Raw genomic sequence first — 7,977 nt, 5'->3', positions numbered from 1 at the left:
AAACTCTGGAGTAGCCCTGTCCCTGGGACAGTGACAGAGTCATGAGCAGATAATGCAAATAACCCTGGGTGAGACCATACTTGAAGGAACTAACTGGTCAGATTTCCTGTTAAAAAGCTCCCACCAACTCAGTTGACAGCTTCTCTCCTTCTCAAACGCGTCTTCTTCACTTGGTCGCAGATCTTGTTAGATCTTGGGTCAGGACTTTTGCTTTTGCCACATTCAATTCAGATCAAGGCACAATATTCTGAGTTGAGAGGTGGAGGAGAGAAGCAAATTTCTCACCCTGATCTGCTCTGTCCTAGAGAATTTGGAGAAGCTGGAGAAAGATGTTCACTGAAGTCGACTTGTTTAGACAGGAAGACCTTGTGCCTGAATGCCTGTGAAAGATGAGTCAATACCAGTAGATCCAGATGCAATCTAGGCAGCTGCAGGACAAAGATTTTCTACTGGCTTCCCAAACCTCTTGCCTCAGGCCCTGCTTTCTGATTTGACCAAGAGCACACATCTCACCTCTCTCACACAGGGAACTGGAATGACCAAATGAGGATGCCTGACCATTGCTTGCAGTCCTAGGAAGGGTGAGGCTGTTAATAAACACAACAGTCAACTTCCTAGAAGGTAGATAGAGAAATAAAGATGCCATGATTAACGAGTTTTGCCCGCTGCCCCATCTCTTGAATGAAAACCTAGTTTGCTAACTTCCCCAACTCTGTTGGTGTCTTTCCAACGTAACCCCAACTTCCCTTCTCTTTCTTGGAACCATATCCTGGCACCGAAATCTGGCAGTGACCTCCTCTTCCACGAGAGGCCAAGCCAGCATCCTGAATTCCAGTTAAGACTGCCCCCCACCATGTCCATTCTTGAGAACCGTATTCCAATTGCCTTTCCTCTCCTTCTCAACATATCCAGGCCCACTCCTCTGGTGCAAGGCTTCCACCTCATCAAAGACCAGGCCAGCTTTTTGTAAACCATGTTACCCACCCCCATTTCCCTATCAATGAGTGCCCAACATAAGTGCTTCCCTCATCCTAGTCACCACAACCCAGCCCACAACTCCACTGGAAGCCCCTCTTTCACCAGAGGCCAGGCCAGCATACTCAACAAGACTGATCCTGACATTGTCTACTCTGGCCCCGCCTAGCACTTATTTATATAATGGAGAGGATCCCTTATACTTTCAGAGCTCCCGTCCACTATCATCATGACAAGCAGCCTGACAGCGTGAAGGCAGAGCTGGTGTTGGAGGAGTAGTTGAGAATCCTATGTCCTGTGGGCTACAGCAAGTCATCTGAGACAATGGGTCATATCCTGAGCATAGGAAATCTCAATGCCCACCTCCATTTTGACATGTTTCCTTAAACAAGGTCTTGCCTTCTCCAACTAAGCCACACATCCCAATACTGTTACTCCCTGTGAGATTACGGGGAAAATTTATAGTTAGACTACCAAAATCCATTTCCTGGCCCCATAAACTTAACAATACGATAATACAAAATTCCTTTATTCCAAAGTGAAATCTCTCCAGAGTCGATCACAGTCTTAACAGTGTTTTAAAGACCTAAGTTTCTTCTGAGATTCATGTAATCTCTTAATTGTAATCCCTTACAAATTCAAAATAAACAGGTCACATGCTTCCAACAGGTACTAGCACATGACAGACATTACCATCCAAAACATAGGGAAGGGAGTATAGTGAGGAAATTCTAGACTACTGAAAGACTGACATCCAGCTGGGCAAACTCCAAACTCTGCATCTCCATCCCTGATGTCAATTCACTCTCAGATCTCCTACTCTGTTCAGCTTTGCTGACTTCAATAGACTGCTTTCTCTTGGGCTGGTTCCACTCCCTGTTAGCAGGCCTCCTTGGCAGGTATCCCATGACTCTGACATCTCTAAAACATTGTGTCTTCAAGGCAACCCAGGCTTCAATTCCCCAACTTTACATAATGGTCTCTAGGCCTCCATTAAGGGACATGCCTGACACATGCCTGACCTCAGCAACATGGTGGGATGCAGGCAGACATGGAGCGGGAGGAGTGTCTGAGACTCCCACATCTTGCAGATAACAGTAAGTTGACGGAGAAAGTGGGTGGTATCCTGAGCATAGAAAACCTCAAACCCCACCCCACAGTGACAACCTTCACTTCCTCCAAAACGGCCATAGACACTCCAACAAATCTACTTCTTCTATTAATGCTACTCCCCATTAGATTATAGGGGCCAATTACATTCAAACTCTTATACCCACAGATCAGGCCCACTCCTTCAAAACCAGGTAGAAACACCCTACCCCACCAGAAGCTCAGGGCACTATGTCACCACCAGAGCCCAGCCATTCCAGTACAGCACGCCCTGAATATTCCAGCAAGCCTAAGCACAAGAAATGATCTTTTGGAATTAGTATTTAAGACCTTTATTTAGAGGTGTTTGCAGTTGGTTGGCATAATTTAAAGAACATTGAAGTTGTATTGAGAAACACCAAATTAAAAATACACAACACATTTGTTAGGTAAGACATGCTACATAGTTAATGCTGATATTTCTATTGTATCCGGTCAACTGTCCAAAGAAAGCACTAGATGTTCATTCGTTATTCTTGGTATTTCATCTCCATTTTTTCTTGGATTTGCAGACCACGTGGTGGTATAGATGGTAACCCAGCATTTACTCAGTCACGCCTTGCGTGGTCTTTGCTGCAGACAGATTCTTATATGGTAGATCACATGCCTTTGGTATTTCTTTCCCACTCTGTGGTTTGGAATTCTTTGGGCTTCTTTGTTGGTGATTGAAGTTTCAGTGATTATGACGTCGAGGTGGCTGCTGACCTTGGGTCTCCTCTCCTTGATTTTCCTCATAGTGCTCATTGCTGTCCTGTCTTTGTTGTCTTTGGCGAGGAGAGCCCCTGCGGAACTGTGGTCTGTAATTGCGATACATATCAGGTCTCACTGGTACACCTCGCCCTTTTGTACCTTGTTGGCCAGCACCCTCCATCACTTGTCTTTGCTGGTCTTGTTGAGCTTGGCCTTCATGACTGCATTCTGATTGCTCCTTCCTTCCCCCACTCTTCCTATTCCGGTAATATTGCTGGGAATTACGTGGAGGACCCCTACGACCTCGATAGCATCTATACTGGTTATGCTCTGATGCATATTTACCATCTCGAATTTCTATTCCACCGGGACCTGTAACATTTAACGCCATTGCACCCTTTTCTCCTTCAACAATATCAAACTCCACAGACTCTCCGTCTCTTACCCTGCGAAGGTACTTCTTGGGGTTATTTATCTTTATGGCAGACTGGTGGACGAATATGTCTTCTTTGGTGTCATTTACCTTGATGAATCCGTAACCCTTCTTGACATTGAACCATTTAACAATGCCCAAAACCTTCCTTGTGATTTGCTTCTTCTCCCTAATGGCAGGCACTGCTGGTGTGAGACAGCCTGGGATGTCACTGCCTGCGCTGCTGCTCATAGAGCCAGGCTTGGTATCTACAGCCCCGAGGATGGCATCAGCGGCATCAGCTGGCTGCTGGGTCTTGGCTGCTGTAGTGGTGACTCCAGTCTGCAGGGACTGCTGTGTCTCCGCAAGTGGTGGATTGGTGACTAGGTCAGCAGCCTCGGTGGTGCTCTCGGGGCTCTCTGGGGCCAGCTGTTCACTTGCGGTGTCCATCGACCTCTAGAAAATAATCATAAAACCAACTTTGTCATGAGGATTGAGACCCTTAAAAGGAGAGAAGAACAACATTCTTACATAAACCAAGGAAAAGAAAACCACAAAATTAGAGGTTATCAGCAAATCCCTTAAAAAAGGACAAACAATTCAAGAAAAATGCAAACTGATGATAGAAACTATTTAAGACAGGAAAATTGGAATAGAAACAATAAAGAAAACACAAACCTGGGGAACTCTGGAAATGGAAAATCTGTGTAAACAAATAGGAAACACAGATGCAAGCATCCCCAACAAAATACAAGAAGTGGAAGAGGAAATCTCCAGGAATAGAGACAATAAAGAGGAAATGGATTCATCATTCAAAGAAAATCTTAAATCTAAACAATTCCTAACAGAAAACATCCAGAAAATCTCACATTATGAAAAGACCAAAGCTAAGAATAATAGGTATTGAAGGAGAATGATCCCAGCCCCAAAACTCAGAGAATACATTTTACATAATCATAGAAAATTACCCTGACCTAATGTAGGATTTGTCTATAAAAATACAAGTAGCTTTCAAAACTACAAAAGGATGGATCAGAAAAGAATGTCCCCACTCTACCTAATAAACAAACAGTAAAGTTGCAGAATAAGGAACAAATATTAAAAGCTGCGAGGGAAAAAAAAGAAAGTAAAATATAACGGCATATATATAAGAATCCCACCGACAACTCAATGGAGACGTTAAAAGGCAGAATGGTCTGGACAGAATTCTTGCAGATAATAAGTGCCTATCGATACCAGCACAGACTAATAAACCCAGTAAAACTTTCATTGATGGATCAAATACAACATTTCATGATAAAGTCAAATTTAAACAATTATCTTTCTAGAAACCCAGTCCTATAGATGGTGCTGAAGGAAACTCCAACCCAAGGAAGTTAATGTCACCCATGTAAACATAGGAAATAGAAAATCTCACACTGATAAAATCCATAGGAGGGGTATATGGACACATGCACGCACACACACACATAGACACAACATGAATGCGAACACCCACACTTACATACACATACACCAACACACCCACTCCACCATGACCTTCACCACCAGTATAAGAACAGGAAGAAACAGTCAGTGGTCATTAATATCTCTCCACATCCGTGTACTCAATTAGTTGATAAAAAGACACTGGCTAAAAAATGGATGCGATATCAGGACAGGTCTTTTTCTTGCATTCCAGAAATCCCCCTCAACATCAAAAGCTGCCTTAGAATAAAGGGTTGGGAAAAGCTTTTCCTATCAAATGGGCCTAACAAGCAAGCAGGTGTACCTATTCTAATAGCTCACAAAATAGACATCAAAGAAAAATTAACTAAAGGAGATGGTAAAAGACATTTCATATGCATTAAATGAAAAGTCAACCGGAATGACAGATCAATTCTGAACACATATGCTCCAAATAAAGGACTTTCACTTTTACAAAAGAACATTACTAAAGTTTAAATCACACATCAAATAGTGTGAAACTTCAACACTCCTCTCTCAGAGTGGGCAGGTCTTTAGGACAGAAACTAAACAGAGAAAAAAATGGAACTAACAGATGTTATGACTCAAATTCACCTACTGGATATCTACAGAACATTTTACCCAAACATAAAAATATATTCCTTCTTCTCAGCACCTCATTGAGCCTTCTCCAAAATTGATCTCAAACTTGGTCACAAAGAAAGTCTCAACAAATAAAGGAAATCTCAAGTTACCACTGTCACCTATCAAATCATCATGGATTAAAGTTGGGTTTTAACAACAACAGAAACATTATAAAACCTACAAACTCAGAGAAACTGAACAGTTCTCTACTTAATAACCACCCAGTCAATGAAGAAGTAAGAGAGAAATGAAAGACTTCCTAGAATTCAATGTAAATGAATGTACAACTTACCCAAATTCATGGGGCACAGTGAACGTCGTGCTAAGAGGAAAGTTCCCAGCACTAAGTGCCTGCATAAAGAAATGAGAGAATTCTCATACCAGTGACTTCATAGAACACATGAAAATTCTAGAACAAAATTAAGTAGACACACCCAAGAGGAGTAGACAGCAGGAAATAATCAAGTCAGGGCTGAAATAAACAGAATAGAAAAAAGAAGGCAATGTAAAGAATCAATTAAACAAAAGTTGGTTCTTTGAGAAAATCAACAAGAAAACCAAATCCTTATTCATACTAACTAAAAGACACAGAGAGAATATCCACATTAACAAAAGCAAAAATCAAAATGGAGTTATAATCACAGAAACTAAGGAAAGGAAAGAATCATTCGTTACTATTCCAAAATTTCACTACACAAAATAGAAAATCTGAAATAAATAGACAATTTTTTTCTATGTAAACCATGTACCAACTTTCCATCAACATGAGATAAGTAATTTTAACAGACCTATAACCCTCAAGGAATAGAAGCAACATTTAAAAATATACCAACTAAAAAGTTCCAAGTCCAGATGGTTTCTTTCTTTCTTTCTTTATTAAATATTTCTGCCTCCTTCCCGCCACTGCCTCCTATATCCCTCTCCCTTCCCCAATCAAGTCCCCCTCCCTCGTCAGCCCAAAGAGCAGTCAGAGGTCCCTGCCCTGTGGGAAGTCCAAGGACCACCCACCTCCATCCGGGTCTAGTATGGTGAGCATCCAAACTGCCTAGGCTCCCACAAAGCCAGTACGTGCAGTAGCATCAAAAAACCATTGCCTTTGTTCTTGAGTTTTCAGTAGTCCTCATTGTCTGCTATGTTCAGTGAGTCCGGTTTTATCCCATGCTTTTTCAGACTCGGGCCAGCTGCCCTTGGTGATTTCAACACAGAATTCTATCAGATTTTTAAAGAAAAACTAACACCATTACTCCTCAAATTATTTCAAAAATAAAAACAAAAGCAATATCTCCATATTCATTTTATGAGGTCATTGTACCCATTATACATAAACCACACAAAGACTCAACAAAAAGAGAATTACTCGACCAATCTTCTTCATGATCATAGATGCAAAAATACTCAATAAAGTGCTTGCAAAGAGAATCTATAAAACATCAAAAGAATCATTCACCATGATCAAGTGGGCTTCAGCCCAGCAATGAAGGCATGATTGGACATAGGAAAATCTTTCAATATTATCCACCTTATAAAGAAACTGGAAGAAAATAAAAACACACGATGATCTCATTAGATTTTGAAAAGAGCAGTTGAGAAAATTAAACACCTATAGTGATATTTTATTTATATTTTAAAAAATAAAATTTGTCTGAAAAGTTCGAAAGTAAATCATTAAGAGGTCAGGTTTTGGTGGCACGCATCTTTAATCCAAGGATTTGGGAGACAAAAGCAGAAGAATCTCTGTGAGTTCAAGTCTACCCTGAATTACAAAAGATCAGAGCAGAAACAAATCCAGGAGGTGGTGGCCTACCCCTTTAATCCTGATAGGAGGGATTCACATGCCTTTAATCCCACCACTAGAGGGAATATAGAGTGAAAGGAGGGAAAGGCTTAGTCTGTTCAGGCTGAGCTTGTCCAGCCTTGGTAGAGATTAAGACTTCATTAGAGGCTTGGCTGCTTTGATTTTCCAGTGTTTGGGTTGAGCCCAGAGATCTGTCTCTGGATTTTTATTATTCATGCTACAAACATCCTGTCATGGTAAATGTCTTGGAGAGATCAGGGATATAAGTGACATGTCTAACCATAATAAATGCAATATACAGCTAGCCGATAGCCAACATTCAATTAAATGGAGAGAAACTCAAGACAGCTCCATTAAAATCAGGAACAAGGCAAAGCTGTGCACTCTCTCTGTATCTATTCAATATACTGCTTGAAGTTCTAGCTAGATGAATAAGACAACTAATGGACACAATTAGAAAGGAAAAAGGTAACACATGACTGTTTGCAGATGATAAAATATTCTATACAATCTTCCCCCAAAATTTAAAAAGGTACCTCCTACAGCTGATCTGGCTGGATCCAAGATTAACTCAAAAAACCACTAACCTTCCTATGTACAAAGTGAAATGGGCTGAGAAAAAACTCAGTGAATAAAGACTCTTTGCAATAGTCAGAAATAATATAAAACATTTTGGGGGTAACTCTAACCAAGCAAGTGAAATACACGTATGACAAGAACTTCAAATCTTTGATGAAATATGTTGGAGAAGATTTCAGAAGGTTTAAAAATCTCCCATGCTCATGGACTGGTAGGATTAACATAGTATAATGGCCATCTTAGCAAAAGAAATCTATAGAATCTATGGTGTCTCCATTATTCTCTC

At 40.9% G+C, this 7,977-nt stretch overlaps 1 pseudogene; it reads right to left on the bottom strand.

The window, feature by feature from the left end:
- Window positions 1-2,668: 2,668 nt before the first annotated feature.
- On the bottom strand, window positions 2,669-3,676 carry LOC142840413 (Y-box-binding protein 1 pseudogene; annotated as a pseudogene).
- Window positions 3,677-7,977: the final 4,301 nt, after the last annotated feature.

This window comes from Microtus pennsylvanicus, chromosome X, assembly GCF_037038515.1.
Source record: "Microtus pennsylvanicus isolate mMicPen1 chromosome X, mMicPen1.hap1, whole genome shotgun sequence".
Lineage (NCBI taxonomy): Eukaryota > Metazoa > Chordata > Mammalia > Rodentia > Cricetidae > Microtus > Microtus pennsylvanicus.
Note: the sequence above shows the minus strand (reverse complement) of the source record. Positions and strands in the feature narration are given on the sequence as shown.